At 36.3% G+C, this 24,448-nt stretch overlaps 1 long non-coding RNA gene across 1 annotated transcript; it reads right to left on the reverse strand.

Moving 5' to 3' along the window:
- Positions 1 to 3,265: 3,265 nt before the first annotated feature.
- Positions 3,266 to 14,102, reverse strand: LOC123596880. The gene is made up of 3 exons (XR_006711877.1): positions 13,741 to 14,102; positions 4,588 to 4,652; positions 3,266 to 3,605 (listed from the first exon to the last, which is right to left on the reverse strand). It is a non-coding gene; the product is annotated as an uncharacterized LOC123596880 (long non-coding RNA).
- Positions 14,103 to 24,448: the final 10,346 nt, after the last annotated feature.

Consider the following 24,448-nt stretch of genomic DNA (forward strand, 5'->3'; position numbering starts at 1 on the left):
GACATTTGAAACCAAGGCAAATCAGTTCAGATGTTGCGATCTTTGATAGCAGAGCGAGAAACACAGATGGACCATTGCCCTCATTCATTCTTTAATTTTATAGGTAATTTAAAATATCTTCAATTACAAGCTGAATGGTACATCTTGTAAAGCAAGATTCCTACCAAGATTATAGATTCTGCAGAGTTCACAGGCATATTAGTGCTGTGTTAGATAATTCAGAATAGTTTCAAGAAGCACAAATTTCTGCTAAGCACTTACCAAAAATTATTCTCAGTAAAGCATATGACAGTGCAGATCCAACATAGAATTTCTATTAACAATAATCAGTTTGTCAGCTGATCAATGGGATTCATGATCTAAAGCATTTCAATATATTATGCTCTCATTATGATATCTCTTGATATCATCCCTGAAAATCTCTTTGGATTTATTTCCTTGATGCTCATTGCAATGGTCTCTAGAAAGCAGAGCTCATAGAATGGTTTTAAATTTCATCCCTCAACTCAGTTTATGGGGCCTCACCTTCAAAGTTTTCACGTTCCCTTAAGACATCTTTGTGCTCGCCTTTCTTTTTGATGGAGTTGTAATTAGTCGTGGGGAGCAGTTGTTTCCAATTAACCAGGAGGAGGAAATCACAACTGAAGTTTTATAACAAATCATTAGGCATTCTGATATCAAACCAATATATTATAAATTTCTGTGATATAAACCTGTTATGCGTCTTAAAAATAGTCCTGCTGATTCTTGTGATCATTCTATTTTTGTTTTTATTGGGAATTTTTGAGAAGATAAATATCTTGTTTTTGAGCTTCCCAGAGGGATAGAATTTCTACCATGCACGTACAAAACATTTTGCTGTAACTCATTTATTTCACATAAACAATAAAATGCAAAACACCCATTCTAACACTGTGGCTTGCATTTAATGGTCACAGATTAATTCATTTTAAGCTAACATACTTTTATATGAAGGACATCAAAATACTCTTTTAAAAAGACAAAGAAGGTGCTTATTTTCATGAAACAAGTATCTGATTTCATCTCACAGCTGATGACTTCATCCTATACTTTTAAATAGTGATAGTTGTCTGCCCCTATTACATAACTTGTAAGAGTATTACAGTTACAAAAGTTTGGGATCCCAACATTTAGAATTAAAATATTTAATTTTTTTTTGCATATGATTCTCTTTCTGTATGACTACTAGTCTATTGTTGATAATCAGTAAGTATACCCGAGTAGTAAAAATATGCTATAACTTATCTTTGGTGATCAGAGACTCTTTGGTAAGAAGTAAAATTAAACCTGTTATTTAGCATGAAGTAGCTTTTGATAAAATGCTGCCAGATGTATAGAGATGTTCTCTTCTTCTGTCATAGTTAAAATACACATATACACAAACAGATGCAAACTATATATTTGATATATAGCTTATGTTCAGGTCTAAAGGGTGGCCCCTCAGGCTGTGATTTAATCAGAATTAAAAAAAAAATTCTGCTAAATCTGGGGAAGGAAGTGAGTTAACATTTCCCTGACCTTGGACTTCATTTCTGACTTATACAGTACAAGAAGTTAGCATTATGTAATGAAATTGTATCAGTAAATTTTTATCAGTAGGCATGTACTTTTCATGTTCAGGTTCTAAGTAAAACTTGAATGGTCTTTGGGTGAAAAGAATGGATGGATTCTGTACCATTTATAGGACACTGTAAGCTAGGTTAAACATTTCCTTTGCTATTTGGGTACAAGATTAAAAAGTCTTTTTAGGGCCCTTATAAGTGTGTGTCTGTGTGCCTGGGGAAGGGGATGAATAGGAGGAGGAGGGAGTTGTCCGTCCACTATTTCTGCAGCACGCCCATCTGATTAAAAATGTATGTAGAATATCACCCGTTTTTTCGTCAGATAGATTCTCCCTTCACATGCAGCAAAAAAGTTTTCTTGGTGTCTAATCAAGCAACGCTGCTTCTTCAGATTTGAAGAACTCAGAAAGTTAGTTTTTTTTATTCTTCTTCTTCATTTAAGTATTATTTTTTAATTGCAGCGTATTAAACATAAAATCTGGTACAATCTTTAAAAATAAATAGGACCTAACTATAAATGGGCCCTGTTGTGTTTTTATCTTTGACAAGCAAGTAATTGCTTCTCAAATTTATCAGTTTGTTTATGCAAAAACCATTTACCAAGCCTAGCTCAAAAGCATCAATTTCATCATTATCATCTTATTAATTTAGCCAAGCTATAACACAGCTGATTATTCCTGAGTAATATCCTCTGCAGCACATCATGTGTGGCAAAACCATCTGTACAGTACCTATTTAATAAATAAACCCTCGGCTAAATGTCTCTGTTTATTGAGAACTAATGTTTATAGAAAATATAATGGAACTCAATAAATAACTCAGCTTCATCAACCTGCATATGAATCAGTGCGAAGAACGCTGACATCATCACCTTTCAAGTACCAGAGAAAGCAAAATTACCCAAAAGAGCTATAGAGTCAATATTAAGGCATTAAAACTGCAATGAAGGCATATTAATGCTTAAAACTTCATTGTTGGCAGTGGAATTGGCACAATGGACATATTTTATAACTCTAGGAATACTTAGGCTTTATGGCTGCTTCTTTGTTGACTGCTTTGCACTTAATGTAGTTTTCCACTTTAAATAAAAAAAACCCTCAAGATCTTTAAAAAAAAAAAGAAGAAGAAAATTGCTGATTCTAAGCATTCATTTTTAAAATAATGCAAACTGCTGATTCCAATTGTTCAGATTTAAGAAAAAAAAAAAGCCAACTTCTTTAACTCCATGCTTCCTGAATTCGTATTAGTAGCAACTAGATATTTTGAGGCAAAAGCTTGTTTAAAAAGTCATCATTTTTTTAAGAGATCATTCTGAGTGATATCATTAGTACTGACAATGTGAGAATGATTAAATCATTTTGTGAAGAAAAGCCAAGTTTGCATGTTTTGGGCCATTGTTATTAATCATGTAAATAATATGCATGTTCCAAATTTAAGGGTGCACAATTGTTTAACGTATACATATTGACTCTCATCACTAGGATATTAACAAAATTTAAATTAATAAGTCGAAGTTTTATACTAGTACAAATCCAATAAAGCAAAGTAGATTGTTTTAAAATAGATCAAGAAAATGGGTTCATTTCTTATAACTTGTATTAAAAGTCTGTCTGTCCACACTTGGCTTTCCAAAAACAAAGTTTCATTGAAAAGAGAAACAGAACAAAACAAACTAGTCTTTATTCATATCTAAGGAATGACCTTTATTGATCTTTGAATGCAGGTCTACTTTTGAGCATCAGTGTGGTCCACTTCCATGTTGAAGACTCCTTGTCATGAAGCTTAAACCTTCCCTTCTTCCTGTGCCCGTAGGACTTCTGGTTTTTACCAAGGCTCAACCCTGATGTAATTTACAAGCAATGGAGATGGCAGGCACTGGCCTGTGGCTGTGGGCAACATTGGCTCCTTCTCCAGACCTTGCTTCTACAGCTGCTCATGCAGCACTGAGACCCACCTGGTATACTCTTTTCTAGTGATGACTTGTGTGTTCACACTTTGATGTTTCCCATGGCTGAGAGATCTCTGTAAAGTTCAAATAACAAGGGCAGAGAGATGCTGATATCACTTTCAGCTGTCAATCTAAAAGCTGAGTGTGTTTTGTTTTGTTTTGCTGTTGTCGTCCAAACATTTATTTATGAGTCTCACCAGAGAAGGAGGCCAAAGTGTGATACCTCAAGAAGGGGTAAGATCCCATATGTAATTCACAGACGTCAGCTTTCCTTCCTAGATGTGGGTTCCATTATTCTAGATGTACACATTTTTCTCTTTTTTTTTAGATTTCAGTTTATGCAGTGGGCTCTGTGGTTTGCACAGAGACTACCCATTCCCCAAACCTAGGAGGGTTCAGGAGTAATCCTAACAGAATCACTGTACCTCCTAAATTAGGCAAATGCCTCAAACAAAATGAATACCACATCAAAAGGACAGAAAGATAGTGAAATAGTGCCAGTAATTGCCTTGTGGGGCAACCCAGCTTAAACAACTTAAAGCTTGCAAACACTGCACCCACACTACCCAGAAGAATACTTTTGTTCCAGGGTTTAAATTGCAAGCTAGGGAGCCAACAAATCTAAAACCCTTCTGTTTGGGAGCCAGAGCACGCAGTGTGCCTCTGACATATGCCTATAAGTAAAGCTACATCTGGCACATCAGCACTTTTGAATAGCTTGGGTTTGGTGACCAGAGTCAACTTCCCACGTATTCTGTCACAACCAGGCCCAGATCAGCAAAAAGGCTGTTGGATTGGCTAACTAATTATATCTACTTTAAGATGACCTGTGGTTTAAAACAGCAAAAATAGAGGAATGCCAGCAAACAAACTGCATCCCATCAAGTGGCTAACACCCAGGAGACTCCTGAGATTAGGCCAAGTAAATTTTTATCTGTTTGTTCTGAGTCTGCTTCAGTGTCTAGCCCTCCATTGTGTAATCCATAAAGTCACTTTCATTCCATTTTAAGAAATCAATTTTAGATATTTCTGATGAGGGGTGATGTCAGGCCTTACCATTTTGAGGCAGGAAATCAAAATACCAATTCCAATCATCCATCCCGCAATGGGTAACAACGAGCCTGTGCATAAAAGAGAGGGAGAGTTGGCCTCCAATACAACGTGAATAATTTGGACATTTTTGAATGCATTGGTAGGACACAGCGCCTAAACAAATAGTCTTGATCTAGTCCTTAGGGCCCAGTTTTAAAGGAGCAGTGGTTTAGGTTATATCTGCTAAGAACCAATATCAAGGACCACTGAGAATGACAGACCACAATTCAAGGTTATAATGCCAAAGCCACGGAGGCAAGGACAAACCTTTTCCATAGGCTAGGGGTACTCTCAGAGAAATCCAGGAATTGGTAAATCTGATGTATATCTGTGGAAAATTCTTGGCTTGGTAAAGAAGAACAATTATGAAAGAGGTGGCACATTTTTATCTTTCTTTTCTCTTCACAAAGAATAGAAGAAGTCTAAAGATAATATTACAATAAATACCAATAAGGACATGGTAGTTTCAGTTGGATTATTTTGCCACAGTAAAATACATTTATTTGTTCATTCAGTCACACAGAAATATTTATCAGGTGCCTACATTGTGCTAGGCATTGGGATATAATGGTGAGCACAAGGAAATAGTGTCCCAGTTTCATGGAACACATAATCCTATGGGGAGTTGAAAGGTTATGCAAATAAATGCAAAATTCAACCAAGAAAAGGACTATATAGGATGGTATAAGATGGAGGTGGGGGAGAACATTTCAAACAAAAGAAATAGCCCTTTAAAACACCCACAGTGATAAAGGAATCCATGGTGCATGCAAAGAACTGAAAGAGTAGTGTCATTAGATGGTAGTTAGCAAGAGAAATCTGGTGAAAGATGAAGCCAGAGAACTTGGTAGGGTTTGGTCTTTAGAGCAATGTTATGGTCAGTCCATATCATTCATGACTATATTGCTCATTGCTTGGAGAACTTATTACAGAGTCACGTGGCAGAAAATATTTGCCATCAGTTGCTAATAAATTATTATTCATTCCTTGAACTGATATTTTATTAGACACCTATGCCATGCAAGGAATAGGCAATGGGAATATAGCAGTGATCCACATGAATGTAGTCTCTGCTCTCATGGAACTTTCAGTCTATCAGGAAAGATAAACTATGAATAAATATAGGTGTACCAAGTGTCATAAAAGAGGAAACGCAGGTTTTATGACCCGGGAGCCATTTTAGTGGGATGCTTCCTGGAGAAGTGATTGAAGTTGTGGTACCAAGGAAGACTAGAGTTAAGAATCACAAGATATCCACTATAGACAATGGGGAAGAAAGTGGCAGGAGGTAAGGTTAAGGACAAAGGAAATGTGGGGCTTGAAACCTCAGCAACTTTCTAGCTGACAGTGAAAACTAGTATGTTTTTGCTCAATCCTGGATAAGGTGGTTACCTTTGTACAATTTTCCTCCGTAGGAATACATGTAGTTTATGGAAGGAGACTTCTTTGTGAAATAGCTCATCCTCACACACACAGTGTAGCCTGGGCCACTCCACCCCCAGCTGCTGTGCAAGCGCCATGGTTGCCCTTCACCAGGGCTCTGTTGTGGGTAAGGATACAAAGTCCCTTGATGAGCCATGTTTTGTCCTTGCATCCCAATTGAAGCAGTGGGATTTTGCCTCTGGGGTCAGGGCAATCTAAGCTGGAGGTGTAATAGAGCCAGTGACCTACCTCTTCTTTTCTCCTGTGCTCTCATTTTTTCTTTTTGAGACACTTACATGGAAATACATTAACCTTCTTTCTTCCATCATCCTCCCAGGGAGGGAAGGAAAGGAAAGCATTGGAAATCCTGGGCTGAAGCAGGCAGAATGGTGGACTGAGCTGAAATGGGACTCTTTGTGGTTTATAGACTTTCCAAAGTTTCCAATTCTCTGCACCATTCCTACAATAAATTGCTCAGAAGCACTTTGCAATCTCTACCCCTCCTGGATTGCAGCTCTATTTTGTACTGGAGCTCAGAACAAAACAATAGCCATAGGAAGAGGTGTTGGAATAAGTGAAAATCAATCTAATCCTGCAGAATCTTAAGCACTTTACTTATAATATGGCTTAGACATCACTCTATGATCATCCTACAATATAGGAGTTTGTCTTATATTCTACATCATCCTTCTAAACAATTCTGATTTTACAAATGGACATGTTTATAGTCTAAATGTCACACTGTCCTAGGCCTGTGTCTTAATATGTTACATCTATTGTTTCTGCTTTTTGCTGGTTATATAGAAAGAAATGCTTATATTAAAGCATATATTAAATTAATTGTGGCCCAGGGAATCAAAACTCTTAAAACAGTAGTTTTAAGAAAAAACCCCACATTTTATATAAATTCTTTTACATTCGGGACCTTTTAGTTTTATAAAAGCTATTTACTGTTTTAAAAAGTTTTTAGTCTCATATAACGATTCATACTGCTAAGAAAAATGGATGTCACTTTTTCTTGCAGAAAGGAGAAAATAAGATTTATAAATATTTTCTGACATTTTTTGTAAAATTTACAACATAGTTTAGTCCAAAGAGACATTTCCTACTTACTGCATTTTAAATTATTTGTGTTTATTTTAACCTCTTTCCTATAAATCTGTAGTCATTCTGGCAAGCCAAATTATAAGCGACCTGGTGGTTACTGCTCATTAAGAGGGGAGACAGTTTTGATTAGAGGGGGCAGCTTGGGTGAGTAGGGCCATTCCTTATACAGTGTGATGGTCTTCACACAGTGTGGTGATAAAGGAGCTTGTTGGAACTCTATGGGTCATTACTTAATTGCCTTTTGGTGTCATTTTTGCCTCTTCATTTGCTGATAAGAGCTTCTCTTGATGGTAAAGATTGATTTCTCTTGCTGTACTTGAATTTGCAAACAAAGAGTTGTATCAGGTGCATTTCATCACCAATATACGCTAGAATGGGATAATTGTTTAAAGATTTTGCACAATCATGACAATGCATATAAAGAAGGTAGAACTTAGTGTCCCTGTGATTTAGCATTCAGATGAAAAAAAGAGCTCCCGAAGTCTTTAATTGTTATTGCTCTTTATTAGTATCTGAGTAATTTTTATTTCTTTGTCTTTCAAGTGTGAGAAAAGATTAAAAATGTTCCTACTAATAGGATAAATCTCACTTTTTGTTTGTTTGTTTGTTTGCTTCTTTTGGGATGGGGCTGAGTCTAGATTATATAGCTACAGTGCCATGACAGTTTGATTTTTTTTTTTAAGTCATTTAGAGAAAGATAGTCACCTACTTGGTCAGAATGTCCTCAGTGTGATAGAGTAGGTGCTAACCATAGGCAACTAATATAGGTGATGTGTCTTTAAATCTTTTGGTCACATGCTATCTGTCATGTAGAATAGTATTTAACTACAGACCAGTAGTGTATGCATCTGAAATGTGAGAATGTGAAAACTTTTATTGACTAAAGGAAAGTTTACAGGAGAATCAAGTCATTGGCGAAATTGTAATCCTTATTCCATTAAGTTATCCATTTTTCCTAAGCAATTACTTTGAAATATCACTCTGCTTTTATTATGGGAATCTTCAAGTTAATATTAAAATGTTCACCAGCTTAGTGATTTTCAAACGTATGCCCCCTTTTGATAATGTGTATTCTGTGATGCTTAATTTAGTAATCAATGGAATTCACAGATAATATCTACTTACACACGTCTTTTAAAAAAATCTGTTATGCCATAATTATAATACATAGGAGATATAAAAGAGAAGTATATAATGAAATAATATGTATGTAATTATAAATGCTCTGACACTACTGTGTTCACTGACAAAGCACCCATCAAAATGTCCGCATTGCCCTCTAGGTTGTGGGGTCATCCCTCCTGATATCCATTCACGGAGTTCCCAGACCTGTGGGAACATACCTGTTTTCTTTTTTCTTCTATATCCAGTTCTAGACATGGTATTTGGCATGGACCAAGTGCTCAATATTTCTATAGTGAATGTTGAATGAGGAAAAAGGAAAAAAAAAAAAAACCCAAATCCAAATCTTCTCCTTCAGGAATTCATAATCTAGTTGGAATGGCAGTTCAGTTCAGTAACACAAAGCAAGGCGTTGGCTTCCCACGCGTTCCAAGAACTGGGCGCATGGTGTGTGCTGCAGGAATTTAAGGAAAAGGGGACCCACCCTCTGCAGGCAGAACCTGAGGACTGCTGTGGGTCTCAGACATTAGGGCGGCAGTGCATTTATGCATTTACACTGGTGTCTGGTCAAAGTAGCGCTGGTCCAGGTGCAGAGGGAAGACAGGTTACTAAGGCCCTGTGCTCCCAGAGTTTCCATTCTAGGGCATTTCCAACTTCGGTGAGTGTCAGAAGCCCTGGAGGAATGGTTAAATGCCTATTCCCAGGCCCGACCTGGGCTATTTCAATCTGCATTTTAAGCAAGTGTTAGAGATAAATCATAATGTAATTCATGAGTCTCACTTTAAGAAACATCAGATACGGGTAGGCAAAGAACCCAATATGTTTCTCCTGAGAATTTTCAGCATTTGGAAAATGAATGGCAATCCTTGGGTGAATTTTGAGAATCGTCTTGAAAGGAAACTTCTCATAGTCATTTCATAAATAAGTGAATGTAAAAGATGAGAGAGTATTTTTTTAAGACATCATTATAAGACTGATGCTGTTTGTAAAATACTATTGTTTTAACATTCTTGTGGCAGTAAAAATAGTCTTGATTATAGGTGGTGCAATTATATCTGTTTTCTTTTGCTGGTATTGCAAATCTAAATGTATTGAGGATGGAAATATATTGAGGAGAGAAATAGTTCTGTTTTGAAATATATTTTTTTGTGTGTGTGGGGAGAGATCTTTAAATATTTAAAATCAATTTTTTTCTCTTTTGTTTCCTGCTCCCTGCCATCTTTATAAAAGCTATTTTGACTTAAATGATGATATGAATCATTATGTGATAGAACAAATTAGTTATATCTTTCATTAGCAACCTTAGAAGTTGTCTTCTTAACACCATGTTATACTAAAATTATTTCTAGGAATTTTTTTATTGCTTTTCAATTTCTTTTTGAAGAAACACTAAAGGATTAACCAAAAGTATTTATAATTTTTCTCATTAGGTTAGTATTTTATTTTCATTACCTTGTTTGAAGTTTTTATAATTAAAATCATAGTGTCTCTCATGACACATGCCCTTCTAATAGTATACATCTGATAAAAATTAAAAAACAAATTGTAATGTCTATTTATTTTTGAAGGAGAGAGAGAGAGACAAACAGAACATGAGTGGGTCAGGGAGCAGAGAGAGGGAGACACAGAATCCAAAGCAGGCTTCAGGCTCTGAGCTGTCAGCACAGAGACCGACATGAGGCTGGAACTCATGAGCCCTGAGATCATGACCTGAGCGGAAGTTGGACACTTAACTGACTGAGCCAACCAGGTTCATCTGATAAAATTTTAAATATGGAGTAGCTGCCTTGGTTACAGAGAAGCTTAATTCTCAATATTCCAAAGACTAATACGGGTTTTTGACTTTATATATTTGAATCCACTTTTTAAAAAGATAATGGGTGGAAGCAGAATAAAAGGCTTTCCAAATTTTATTTTACCATGTAGCACAAAATAAAGGGGAAACAGTTAAAATTCTGGTAAATAAAGACATACAGTTGAGGATAATTGCATTGCTTCTTCCTTGGGGGACTGAGGCCCCCATCCCAACAAAAGCTCCCTGCCACACCCTCTCTAAACTTCATCTTCATGCAAATTAATCGACCAAACACAGAATCCTAATTCTGAATCACAGATCATCTGCCTTTTTTTATAATTGATTTTTATATAATTGATTTTATATTCAAATCAATCACAAACTCAAAAATTATAAAAAGCAATTAACTGATAGCTCAATCAATAGTTCTGTCTTCATGATGCTTAAACAATTGAGTTTATTAATTTTCTGAACTGATTTTTTTTTCTTTTTTAGCTGGTTTTAGTGCAATGGACACTCAGATTTTTTTTTATGAGAGAATTTATAGAGCCCTGAAGATTGTAGCTTTCCTTCTTTTAAAACTAATAATTCTCTGAGCACATTTAAACAGAATGCAAAAACAAATGTTCAGTTTACTGTTTTAAGCTTGCAAATGATGGGAAGGTTGCCTTTTTATGTTTTGTGATAGTCCCATGAGTTACTAAGATCAACTTAAAATGGAGGACTAGGTGCATCTTTATTGGGACACATTTTTTCAAAAAGTTTTCCAAAGATAATTTGTATGGGGAAAATCTTTTGCTCAAATGTGTTTATTTTGTAGGTATAAATTCAGTACAATTTCTGATTTTCAATTGGATTTCCTTATTTTATTTTGTACATGAGTGCTGAAAATCTACAGAATAAAATTTGATTTAATTTCCATTTTGACCTTTTCCAAGTAGAGACACAGTTATGGATGTGAGCAAAAGGTCATATTGTGTGAGGGCCTTCCTCTTTCCTCTGTATTCTCAGAGTGTGGGCAACATTTGAAAAAAAATGACCCAGCACATGTATCTAAATAGAGAAATCATTTTTAACATCAACACATGTAGATTTCCACAGACTTTATGATGTTCACATAATGAGTAAATACTCGAAAAAAAAAATAGGTACAACTACACGCATACAGGCACACACAGAGGACTGAACCAGAGCAGTTGACAGGGCTGTGTGGGACTGACCCAAACTGAACTGTTAATCAAGGGGAAATGTGTGAAGGCTATGCGTTCGTGAGATCGACCACAGTTACCCAAGATATGGTAATATGACACAGGCACAAGTCCTCCTGCCTTGTGTTGCACTAAGAGTCCAAGAAAGTTTGGCAAGTAGAACCTCAAGTCCTGTCCAGAGAATCCAAAATCATCACCCATGGAGCTTAATTCTGAATTTCCGGCCCAGACAAAACTCCGATTAAATTCAATGAGTGTTTCTCATTTTAGAAAGCTGTGCATGTGCATGCCATGTTCTTTTCTTAGATAAAAACATACCCACAGCTCCTTCCATACAAAATGAAACCAAACACATTTAGAACACATGTAAGCCATTTCTCTATGAGAAAGGCCATTTGTGGTTAACACAGAAAGTATTTATGGTTTCACTGTTAATTGTGGTTTCTTTGTATTAGCCAAAAAAGGTAGCATTTTTCATGGTAGGAATAGTATGAAAGCAATCGCCTTTCTAAAAAATGTTCGAATTTTCTGGGGCATGAGGAAGTGACTGGATTTATGATATCTTCTAAACACCAAGAGAATATATACAACCTACAGTGGTATTTTCAATCTGAATAAAAGTTTCTTTAAAATTGTCTTAATTGCTCTTTGGTACATTTCTACAAGTTCAGTCTGTATACTTGACATATATATTTGCAGCTGGGGTGCATTTTAGTTTCTTATTTATAATTGTTATCTAGGGACATTAAATTTCATTCTGGGTCAGTGCTATTTTTGAAAGTTGTTAATTTCAATTTCTTCTGGAAATTGTTAATTTTACAAATGTTATTTTATAAATGTTAATTTATTTAATCCATCAGTGGGATTTATTTATTCCTTCCTTTCTTTCTATCCTTCTTTCCTTATTTTTTTCTTCCCTTTTTTTGAATTAAAACTTGAGAAATCATTACACTGTTGAAATATTGTAATTATTTCATATTAGAAAAGTATCATTTTAATTTTAAACTGTATTTTGGCAAGGTTTCTATAAGTGGGTGAGTGAAGTCAAAAGAATAATTAAATACGAAAACAGCCAGATTAATTAATTTGAATGTACATTTGCGGGGTCTGCATACTGATATTTTTTTAGCAGGCATTTCCACAAGTGTTTTACCATCTGAATGCATCACATATATATTATTACAAGGTGGGAAGAGACAATTGTGGTTTTTAGGTCAATAACTAGAATACCTGGAAAGATTTACGTATCAAGCAGTTTTTCTTAAATATTGGAGCTTTTATAACCTATGGGGAATAATATATTTTGTAATTTTCATCATTTCACAATTTTATTTAGAATTTTAAAGGAAGCAATGATATATTGATATAAGATTATATTTTATTAAATTCATAAGAAAAAGACAAGTATTTAAACCATATGGCCCCCATTGCCTCTTCCTGAGAGTGAGAAACATTCTTTAGGAAAATTCTTAAAGTATAACCTATCAATTTAATCATATATACTTAAGTATATCTCGTGAATGTATGTGAAATTGAATTTAAATGGACATTTTATGTTTAACAGTTTTCCAAAGATCTGTATTTATTCAAAGATCATGTAGAAGGCTATTAACTTCGATAAATATTGCTGTGTCCACTGCTAACTATTTGTATACTTCTGGGTTTTAATTTAATAGTTACAAATATCCAATACATTGATACACTTAGATTGCACCTATAGTAGTATTCAGAACATTTCCCTTAAAAAATTTCAAAGGTTTTTGGTATATATTTTTGTCTCTCCTTTTTCTTATAAATAGAAATTGCAACTGGAGTATATTATTACATATGAAATTTATTTACTTTGATTTGTTGATATACCATAAAACTTTATGCACTTCAAATAACATTTTAATATATTTTATACAGTGTATAATACTGAATATCAGTGTAACATATTTGACATGATATTTTTGTATACCCTTATATAGCATTTTAAAATATATTGATAACCACGGGATATGTCTTTCATGTCTTATGATTTTTATTTTCAAAATCATTAATATTTTAAGAGATAATGTTCACAGAAAGTAAATACTTCTCTATAAAGTCTTTACAAAAAAGGAATAAAACCTCAAACCAGAACTTCATTTTAATAAATATGTTGTATTTTCTTTTTATGTTACTGACATCAAATGATCTCTGATCCCAGGTACAGTTTTCTTTTGCATAGCAAAATGTAATGTTTCTTTTCACTATTATTTTCATGTATATTCAAATACTGATGTAAAATAACCAAAGAATAAAGACAGACTTTACTAACAGGTTATATTTTCTTTAGGTGTAGGCAATAGGTGGTGACAGTTAAAATCATGCAAAAGTTTTTCATTCCTTGCTGTTCAAAAATATGTAAAAATAGGCATTCATAGTGTTCGCATATTTCTTAGGCTTTAAAGTCCCATTTTCTCAGCCGAGGTTTCTTACCTTTCTTTCACTGCCGCCTTACTGAGAATCCTCAAACACTGCGGCTCTGTTCTTTCCTGGTCATCTGCTTGCGTTGTGCACGTTCGACTGTAGGGGGCACTCCTCAGCTACTACAGACACTGTGTTGTGATCAGTCCTTTTTGTGGCTCGGAGACGTATTTAATATTCATTATTTTATCAAGGCATTTAGTCTAAAAAGACTTCATAGCTCATCCTTAAAGCACGTATATTCATAATTGAGTAAAAAAAAAAAAATCTCCCATAGGTATCAAGGTGGGCGTTTGGGTTCCTGAGGATGTTAATAAAATTTTATAATACTGAAATGTGCCTGGGTAAATAAGTACTTTTCAGAGCTCTCTTCTTGTTATTCTTTTCTTCTTGGAGCTCAGGGTGGATTTTATAATACCCAGATTTTTATTACTATACCTCGAGTCTTGTCTCTTTGCCTTGAGGACTCCCAGAGAGCGGGGTGTGGAATGATCATGATTTATGTTTGGGAAGAGGAACCACAGAGTTTTTACATAGAATTATGTGCCCTACACTGAAGCTTATAAACAGCTTATCTTTAATGGGAGTGAAATATTGAATTTAAGATTGTGTGTGGCCTTTCCTCCACTCCCTTCCCTCCACTTTCACGTCCCTTACTTGCCCGGTCCCAAACAGACTACTTGTGTGGCAACCCTAAGATCCATAATGACCTGGGCCTCTCATGTGTCTATACCTTCTGGGTTCACATCAGCAGCTGGGGCAGCAGCTTCAGCCTCTTTATAGCTCTCCATACTTAGTTCACTGAGAGACCAATAGCATTAACTCCTCTGATATGTTAGGGGGACTTATTTTTCTTCCACATCAGCCTCTTTCTTGCCTCTGGGCACTCTCCCCTCCCTGTCTTCCTGTTAGGGAGTGCAGCTCTCCAGGACCCCACTCTTTACTCCTGTCTGGGACCAGCCCCTTTGCTTGGGACTAAGACTCCCTCACTCTTCCAGACTCTGGCTGCTGCCTCAGCAGTGGTCTCCTCTCCCTCCTTGTCATCAAACTTTTCTTCTCGATGTTGTAATTCCTCCTACTTTAAAAAGAATCCCTCTCTTCACTCCACTTCTCCAATCTGCAGTCTTTCCTCAGTTTCCTTTTATAGCAAAGCCCCTCAAAGAGATGTCCTTATTTGATATCACTAATTCCTGCCCCTCCTTTTCTTCCCTCCTACTACTTGCTCCACTGACTCTTCACTAGTGACCTCCCTGTTGCATTAGCTGTAGCTAATGATTAGTACTCAGCCCTGATCTTCATTGACACAGAGGCAACATCCCTGCCCCCTCGCCACTGTGGATCATTCCCTCCGCCTTAAAATATTCTTTTCATGGAGCTCCTAGGAGATAGACTCTCTCCTTGTCCTCCGAACTCACCAACAGCTTCTCTGCTCCTCCAATAGTTGTGTGTTATCTCCTTGAACCCCTGGGGGGACTGTCCTCAGGCCCCTCTTCTTCATCATCTGCACACCTGCACACACTCTCTCTAGGCTTATCTCATCTTCTCTCAGTAATGCTATCCATACTCTGAAAAATCCTCCATTTATATTTTAGCCAGGAGCACTCCCCTGAACTCTGACATGTATATTCAACTACAGTCTCTACTGGGTGTTGCTATTTGGATGTTTACTAGACTCCTTAAACTGATCTCCATTCCACCCGCATATACAGCAAACAAACAAACAAACAAACCCACTTCTTCAGTCTTCCCATCTTACAAAGGGGAGTTTTTTTCAGGATAAAACCTCAGTCTAGATGACAGTCCATGCCACTGTCATCATTCATCTTGATTATTGTCTCCCTGCTGCTGTCCATTCCAATACATACCTACATCAATCAATACAGCAGTGGTTTAATGTCAGCTCATTTCAGTCTTTTCCTCAGTGGCTCCCCATCTCACAGTAAAAGCCACAGCCCTATTAATGCCCCCCTACCTATCTGGCCCATGAGAAACCTCTTGGTTTTGTCCCCTACTCTTCTCCCTGGCCCACTTCCTGTCAGCCACACATACATCCTGGCACTTGCTTAATGATCCTTATTAAGTCCTTCCTCAGAAGCTCTTCACTTGCGGTTACCTCTGTCTGGAGTGCTCTTCTCCCTGGTGTCTTTATGACTCACTCCTTCATGTCCATGAGGTCTTTCCCCTAACATTCCCTTAAGAGTGGAGAGGATTTCCCTGGCTACCCTATTTAAAATAGGAAGCCCACTCTCCTGGACACAGCATTTTGTATCCCTACTTTCTGCCTTTATTATTTTTTTTCTGTAGCACTTCTCATTATCATCATCTGCCTACCAGATATTCACTTACCAGTCATCATTACCCCATTGGTATGTGTGTTCCAGGGGCAGGTGTTTTCATATGTGTCTGCTGTGGCATCCCCACTGCCTAGAAAGACAGTTGACACGTGGTAGACTCTCAGGAAAATTTGCTAAATGAATGAACCGTTTTAGTCTATCATCTGTGAGGGGACAAATGTCCAGATTTGGGATCCAGTCAGGATTTGGATTGTATCCTGTCTTTTCTGTTTTACAACTTGCTTTCTGATTTAAAAGAATTTTTCAAAGTGATGCCACTTTATTTTGTGTTGGTATCTTTGGTTCTCTTTCATTGACTTGGAACATCTTTTTGCTTTTACATTGAATAAATATCTGATGCAATAATTTGTTAGACTTCAGGGCCTTTTTGTTTTCCTTTGGAGGGGGTTTTATAAGTGGGGTTCTTGATTATTGGGGCTTAGGAAAGTCAAATCCCATTAAGAGGGACTTTCTCACTCTTGGCAAAAAAACAAAAACAAAAACAAAAAAAAACACTCCTGATTTGGGAAAACTTTATTGAGCAAAAAATTTCTGTAAAAAGCTTCTCTCTATATAGAATTTTAGGGAATTTGGTAGAAGCAGTTGATTATAAGCCCTTATATTTTCTGTTCTCCTTGCTATCCCTTCATACCCCTATGACCTCACGATTATCATGACCACGTGGGCTTATATTTTAAATAGTTCTCTTACAAGAGGTGACATGTTTAATTCTGTGCATCCGACTATATGACCAAATGGTGTGACTTTACCTAAGTAAGTGTAGGAGAAGGTATGCAGAAAGAAACCAGCTTTTGCTTAGGTCAACGATTATGCTAAGCCTTTTTCATATTTCAATTTATTTAATCCTTAACACAACCCATTATACAGTTGAAAGCGAAACTTGGAAAGATTGTATAACTTTCCCAAGGTCTTAGATCCAGTAATATCCAGTGCTTGGATTCAGACATTTTTCTGTTTTTCTCAAACTTGTATTCCTTTCAGTGTATTATGCTGCCTTATGTATTATCAGCTTGACATAATTTGCTATAAACTCTGAAATGCTTTTTAGGTGGTTTTCAGAAAGTAATAGGTGTGTTTACTAAATTTGACACTCAACAAGTTTGCATAGCTATGCGAGATAATAAAAACTGCCACTTACTGCACCAGGTTTTTCTAATCTTTTGTTAAACATTATTACTAATGTTTACAGCAACCCTAATTATTATCGTCATTTTACGGAGAGGAAAATTGAAGCTAATAGAAATAATTTTCCTGATTTAAAAAACGCTGATGCCTGGGCTTTTACCTAGAACAAGAAATCAGATATTTAATATTTTTACTCCCTCCCTTTATTCAAGTATCTACTCAAATATCATTTTATCAGAAAGAACCCCTTTAACCAAGTTACCTGGATAGTTCTACCTCTAGGTAGTGTCCTCTTAGCCTGCTTAATTTTCTTTACAAGCATATTATCACCTATGCATTACATATTTCCTGATTTGTTGTCTGCCCTTCCCAGACAAGATACAAGCTTTGTGAGTTTAGGGACATTGTTTCTGTATCCACCATGCTTAAATATCAGCCAAACCGATGTGAAAAGCTGTGGAGCTGAAAGTGTGGGTGAAATTGGATTAATCTGGGTGAAATGAATAAAGAGGATGAAGGAAACTTTGAGTAAAAGAGAATAGAAAAGGGAGAACTAGAACAGAATAGGACAGTCAGATCAGAAACACTGAAGAAATGTGAGGGTTTTAGATTCTTCTGAAAACGTATCTTGTGAACATAGAAAGGAAGATTGTCTTTTTACGTAAGGTGATGGGGCTTCTAGAAGAAAGTAATACATATTTGTGTCAGAGAAGACTATTAAAATTCTCAACATGTGTTGTTAAAAAAAAAAGTAAGGTTTCAAAGTAGAAAGGAATTCAGAACCTGAGATACAACTTTGTAATGAAGAGAAAAATCCTATTTTGGGGATACTTACAGGAAGAAGTTTTTGGTTGTAGAGATCATCTGAAGATATAGAAGTTCCTAAAGGATTGAAGAGACCTGTAATATTTCAGGCCCAAAAGAAAAGAATATTAAAAAAAAGAAAAGACTCAGAGGAAATTAGGGCACAGACAGACTAAGTAACCTGCTTCAGGTCACATGCCTTGTGAGTGGCAAGGCCAGGATGAGAAACCCTGGCAGAGACCCCAGGGACCCACACTCTTCGCTATTAAGTTACCTGGTCTTTTCTGACAACATTCTCTTAACATTGAGCTTTGAGCTTTTTTGAAATCCTGTTACTTGCACCAATTTTCTGTTTTCTTAGCCTGCTGTGGCTTGCCACTGACAGTGCTCAGTTACTGTCAAGCAACTAGGTGGCAGGCAGTGCCGAGGACCTTTCCTGGCTAGGCTCTCTAGGAATGAGAGTCAAGAATTCTTTGAATGATTAAGTGATCACTATTGCTTGATAATTTGGCAGTGGAAAATCAGAGACCTTGGCAGGGACAACTTCCGAGAAAAAAAAAAGTTTTAATTCTTATTATTAAATTCTTAAGATTTAAAATTCTTATTAAGATTTAAAAAGAGCTGATAGAAAGGAAAGTGTGTAGCATGAGGAAGTTTAAAATCCAGATCTTTTTGATAGGGGGGAGTGCAGTACAGGCTCCGTTTGCCATTCTTTAGGAACTGAGGATCCTGAATGTACTGAATACATTGGGGAGGAGTGAAAGAAATGTAACATTTGAAAATTAGTGGAAGAGGAGAAAAGAATTAAGAAACCAAGATTCCTAAAAGATCAAGAGAATATATTTCAGATGATAAAGGAAGGAAAGCTAAGGGGAAGATATGTGATTAATCATGGTTCATCATCCATCCATCCATCCATCCAATCACATTCTACACATCTGAGAACTAAACAGTGATGGAAAAGGAAATAATAAATTGATCAGGAATGGCACTCAGGAATCCTGTCAGTCTCTTACTTTATAGAATCAAAAAGACATTTTATTGGAAAAATTTTTCAATATTAATTATAATTAAGTGTAAATCAATGCTATCCCACATACATTTTCTTTGTTTAGAGTCACACATGTGGTCCTTTCTATTTCTCATGTTCTGAGTTAACAACATCTACTGGCTGTGAGAACTGACATGAACAGATATGTGTTATTTTAGGGGGGGATGATGACCCAACGATTAGAAATACATACTTATTTATGACTGATGATAACGCAGTCACTGATCCCTGCATTTATAAGTTGTATATATGGTATGGCTATTTTGAAAACTTGTCCATAAACAGGTAGTTCTTTTTCCATGAGCCCTGCCTAGTTGTGGAGAATCATTTAGAAACATGTAAAGACAACTGTGAAATTAACACACTGTGAAAGACATGTAACAGTGATGCTAAAATTAAAGTTACCTCTGCCTGGCACTAAGTACATCTGTATCAACAGAGATTTGTATGTCTTACAGAGCCAGCAGGTGGTATTAAGTGAGTATTTGTTGAAAGCTGGACGAAGAAAATGAAGAGATCTTATCCCATCTAACAAAAAGTGTTCATGCATTCTGTGCCTTTCAGTTTCATTTAGGAAAATGTACGGAAGCCTTTATGTTGCTATTCTCAGCTCTGCCTCCCTGCCTTATTATACCATTTCCTTTTGCCCATATATACCATTCTTTGCCTGCAACATGACAGATGCGTTTCTTGGCTCCTCCTTCTTCATGACACTGTAGGATTATGCCACATTTCTTAGGTTGAGCTTGAGTTTATCTTTAGAGAGTTGTTTCTTCTTGCCTTGACTGAAGTTTTTCTAGCAGAGCAGATATGACTTGGCAAGTATTTGGGAGTGTCCGAGAAGTCTGTGGCTGCAAGCACTATAGCAAGCATCCATTGTGTTTGAAGGGGCACACCTATGACCCTGGGCTTCTGTGTTGTTGATCCTCATTTCCATCCCATTAATTGTTTTGTGAGGGGAAAGTATTTTCTGCCCCCAGCTACCTTTGGTTTTCTGGGTATTAGAGAACAATTTTACAGGTATGCTACACATGACTCATGGTATATATTCTGACTTCAACATGGTAGTTTTTTTTGTTTTGTTGCCATTTAAGAAAAATGTCAACTCCTTTCTGCTGCTCTTCCTTTGAAGCTCATTGTGTGAAAGATCTCTAACGTGAAATTAATCTGGGTTTGGTTGGATGCCATGCCCTTAAGAGATGAGAAGAAAATCTCATGAGGTAGACAGGCTTATCTATTATGATCATAACATTGGGCTTTACAAGGGCTTTACAAGGGATCATAACATTGGGCTTTACAAGGCATATACAAAAGAATGCCCAGAGTAGCATGGGTCAGGAAAGAGAGGGAAAAAAATTGTCCTCATTAGGAGACAATTAAGAGTTTGTTCTATACCATGGGTCCAACCTGGACTTTTGGCAGTTTTCTGAAAGGGAATAGCAGTGGTTATCGAGACTAGTGGCTGGCTTTGGAAAGGGCATCTCATCTGGTCTCCGTTTAGGAACACTGCAATGAATGAGATTCAAAAGCTCATAGCAGTGCACATTTTGGGACATTGGAGAAGCACAACTTAGAAATGCAGAACACTCTGGAAATAAAACTACCATTCATCCCAAATACAGAGAGGTGCTAGTCTGACAGAGCCTGTATCTTCCAGTGATATCCAGACTGTGTGCTGAGGACGGGTTTGCCATGGTTAAAATCAGTATTCCAAGACTTGTTTGTTTAAAATGGAAAAAAGACTGGTGGTTGGAAACCTCATTTTTCTTTGTTACTGTTTTTGAAACATCAGGACATCAGCTTGTCTCTTGGGACTGTGCCCAGGAGGTCTAATTTTGCTGAAGGATCCAGTCAAGCCTTTGGAGTTAGTTTAGTATTCTAAATTAGTTATATTTTGATTTTACTTGGATTTGTGGAAAAACTAAAAAAGTCAACATCTAAGAGAGGCAATTCCAGGTTCTTCCTACCTCCCATGAAATTGTATTTTGGTTGTTATGTTGAACACACAAAAGTAAAAAATATCCCTCTGAAAATGTTCATGCAGCATGAGCAGTTCCTCTCTGAGAACTCATATTCCCTTGGATGAATGGCATAATTTCACTCCTAAAAGCATAATAGGGATTCCCTTTGCCCGTTCAGTGATTATAATGTTGGAATAAATCCTTGCCTCCGTTGACTCCCTAAAGTGTGCATACCTGGAATTAATACACTATAGATGATTTTCCATCACCAGAGGAGTGAAAGGGAATAGGAGTGGGGTGGGGGGGAGCAGAATTAAAGATCTAAGCTACAGTGAAGGCTGAAAATACTGGATCAGAGAGTCAAGGGATTGTCTGGATCCAGGAAATAGTCAAAAACTTGGAGGCAAAGTAGAGAAGTGAGTCAGAACAAAAATGGCATTATACATGAACTGGAAGTGCAGATAGGGTGTTTATAAAAGCAAGTGAAGATGAGTATGTATGGCTTACCAGACAGATGACCATGGACCTTTGCCTTACCTTAGCATCGAGTTGACAGAGTAAGGACCAGTGACTTCTAACTGTGATGGAGACTGTGGGCTCAAGGCCACACATCTGACAGACAGATACTCTGTTATCCAAGTAGGGGGTTCTGGTATGCTCTGAAGGTTTGATTTTGGAAAAGATGCCTGTGCTGTGAATCCTTGTGCTTTCTGTATATTACATCAGCATTCCTTAGTCCATGCCATTCGGAAACATGTATTGCAAATTTAATTTGGTTAATTCACAAGTCTATTTTTTACCTGTTCAATTTAATACCGTTCAAATTTGCCAATAAGTGATATGCCAGTTTCCTGCCAGACTACGCAAGGCAAAATGTGAATCATCAGTGGCTAAATGGCTTTTCTTGACATTGAATAGATGTCCAACTTCCTATTTAATAATGATACATGTATATAGCTGACCTTAATAGGAAAATAAGATCTCTCCACACTTTATCTAACTCAAGTCTTCACATAATTCTGCTTCATTGTGGATTTTTGTGTGCGTTGGTATAGCTGGCTTTGTAAGTAGATAATATGCTTAATATGACATAAGCACATGTAGATCTACATGTAAAATGCCCAAGGGTATGTAGAATAAAATGGCACAGAATTATTAACTTGCTTTTTTACTTAATGTTAATTGACTCTGTGTATCCAAAATTAAGAATTTTCAAGCACATTTTCTCTAAGTTTTCCAACAGTTTTTTGAGGTGGGTATTATTATTCCCATTTTCCAGTACAGGACACAGATTCTACGAGATTAAAACACTTCCTGTAAAACTCTTATTCACACTATGTCTGTTCACTCTAAAGCCCATATTCATTTCTATTGTCTCATATTGTTATTTTCCTTACTGCGTTCTTATTCTCACTGATCACAACATAGATCACTTTGTTTTACTCTGATAGCTCATAGATCTTGAAAGTAAGTATGAAATTTATTGCCATAATACACTCATTATAATTGCTGCCTTGTATTTCTAATACCTGGGACTGAATCCAGTGGGGGAAATTTTGAATGTAAAATTTACATGCTGGGTTTATCTTCCAGAGACATTTTCTATGGATGTGTATTACATATTAGGAATATATGCTTCAGAATACCAAAACTTCTGAATTCTTCTTTGATAACCACATCAAAGGTAGTTCTTGAGGTTTAGAAAGACAAAAATATTCTTTAGAAAAACAAAAGAAAATTAGCAAAAATTAGTCCAAACACAAATACCGCAAGAAAAATTGTATAACTGTATGCCCATAAGTATATGTTAATAAATTTAGCAACAAAAATATACAGTGCTTAAGATGTGACTCATTAAGAATGAATTTAACTAGATGGTGGCAGAATATGAACAGCACGCACAATGGTTACAGTAAATGTGCAAGTGTAGCCTTTCTTTCAGACCAAGTATTAGGGAAGAAAATTGCATACTTGATGTCTGGCGGTTTCTAGAATGCTGTTTTTGTTTACGGGTTGGGCAAATGCCCATGGTTTTAACAAAATAAGAATAGAAATCATACATTATTGTGAAGTTATTTTAAAACAACAGATGCAAGGCAGGTCATGGAATGTTTCTGTGACTATTGAGCAAGGAAATGGAACCAGACCCTATGAAATTCTTGAAGGATAGAGAGTATAATTTTTATTTGGATATTCCTAGAATTAATATTGCAGATGCCTCTCCTGATGTATGTTATGGAGAAATAGCAGAGTTCTAGAATATTTTACCTGAATGCATAGTTAGAAACTGAATATGGTTTTCCTACATGTAAATGGAGAGTGTTTACTGTATATTTTATATATATTGGGAGCGATGCTAAAATCTATAAATCTCCTTTTTCTCTTTTCAACTTTTTTTCCCTCAGTGCTACCCTCACAGGATTTGTGGGGTGGCATTTTAATTTTATGGGAGTAGCTCCTTAATTCATTTTAACTATGCTTATGTAAGACTTTCTGAGTATTTGGTAATACATGCATACTTCATCATCACAAGGACCAAGGTAAAGTAGTTGTAGCCTATAGAGAGAGATGAGACACAAAAATTATTTCCCAAAGTATGTTCCTTTTATTTCTAACTCATAGTATACATTTGAAAGGACCTACTTTATGGGAAAATTTATGGGCCTTAAATGGGTAAGTATGGTTCACAAGTGAAAGTGGCCTCGGGCCATCAGAAGGTCTATGGTGGAGTGTTGGGTTGGCTTATGTGTGTGTTATGGGCCAAACAATTGGTTGCCAACCTGGATCTTTTTTTTTTTTTTTTTTTTTTTTTTTTTTGAGAATCTATCGTCTAAGTGTTTAAATCATTTCTTGAATAATCCATCTACTATAATTTTTGCCTTCCAGTGGAGACACTTGAAGGTTAAAATATAACATGAAATTTTTGTCTTTTGAAAGAATTTTCAAATACATGTGGTTATTGCAGTCTCTCTTTTTCATTGATAACCAAATTTCTGAACCATTGTTTTGTCTTCCTCAACCCCACCCCAAAATATAACATTTAAATTTTTTATTGGTGATGGTTTGATTGCTCATTGGGACCCCTAACTGTTCTATGTATTTCCTAGCTGGGTCATCCCTGGTGAACAGACAAAATTTTATTCCCCTCTCATACCTGTTTGTGTTTTCTTGATTTATCTGTGGTCAAGCACAAAGGGCAGTGTTGGGATAACCACTGGTTCAGGTCAAGCTAGGGTTATCATGCCTTAATTCATTCCAGCCCATTAGAGTGATTGTGCTGAAACATGAATGTGATTAAACCATTGCCATTATTAAAAGTCTCAAAAACCTTTTGGATATCCTTCTCACAGGTTATAGAAACTTCAGATCTGGCTTATTGCTCTGGGTTTACCTCTAGTGGTATGAAGAAATGGTCTTGAACATGC

The sequence above is a fragment of the Leopardus geoffroyi genome, chromosome C1, assembly GCF_018350155.1.
Source record: "Leopardus geoffroyi isolate Oge1 chromosome C1, O.geoffroyi_Oge1_pat1.0, whole genome shotgun sequence".
In the NCBI taxonomy this organism is placed as follows: Eukaryota; Metazoa; Chordata; class Mammalia; order Carnivora; family Felidae; genus Leopardus; species Leopardus geoffroyi.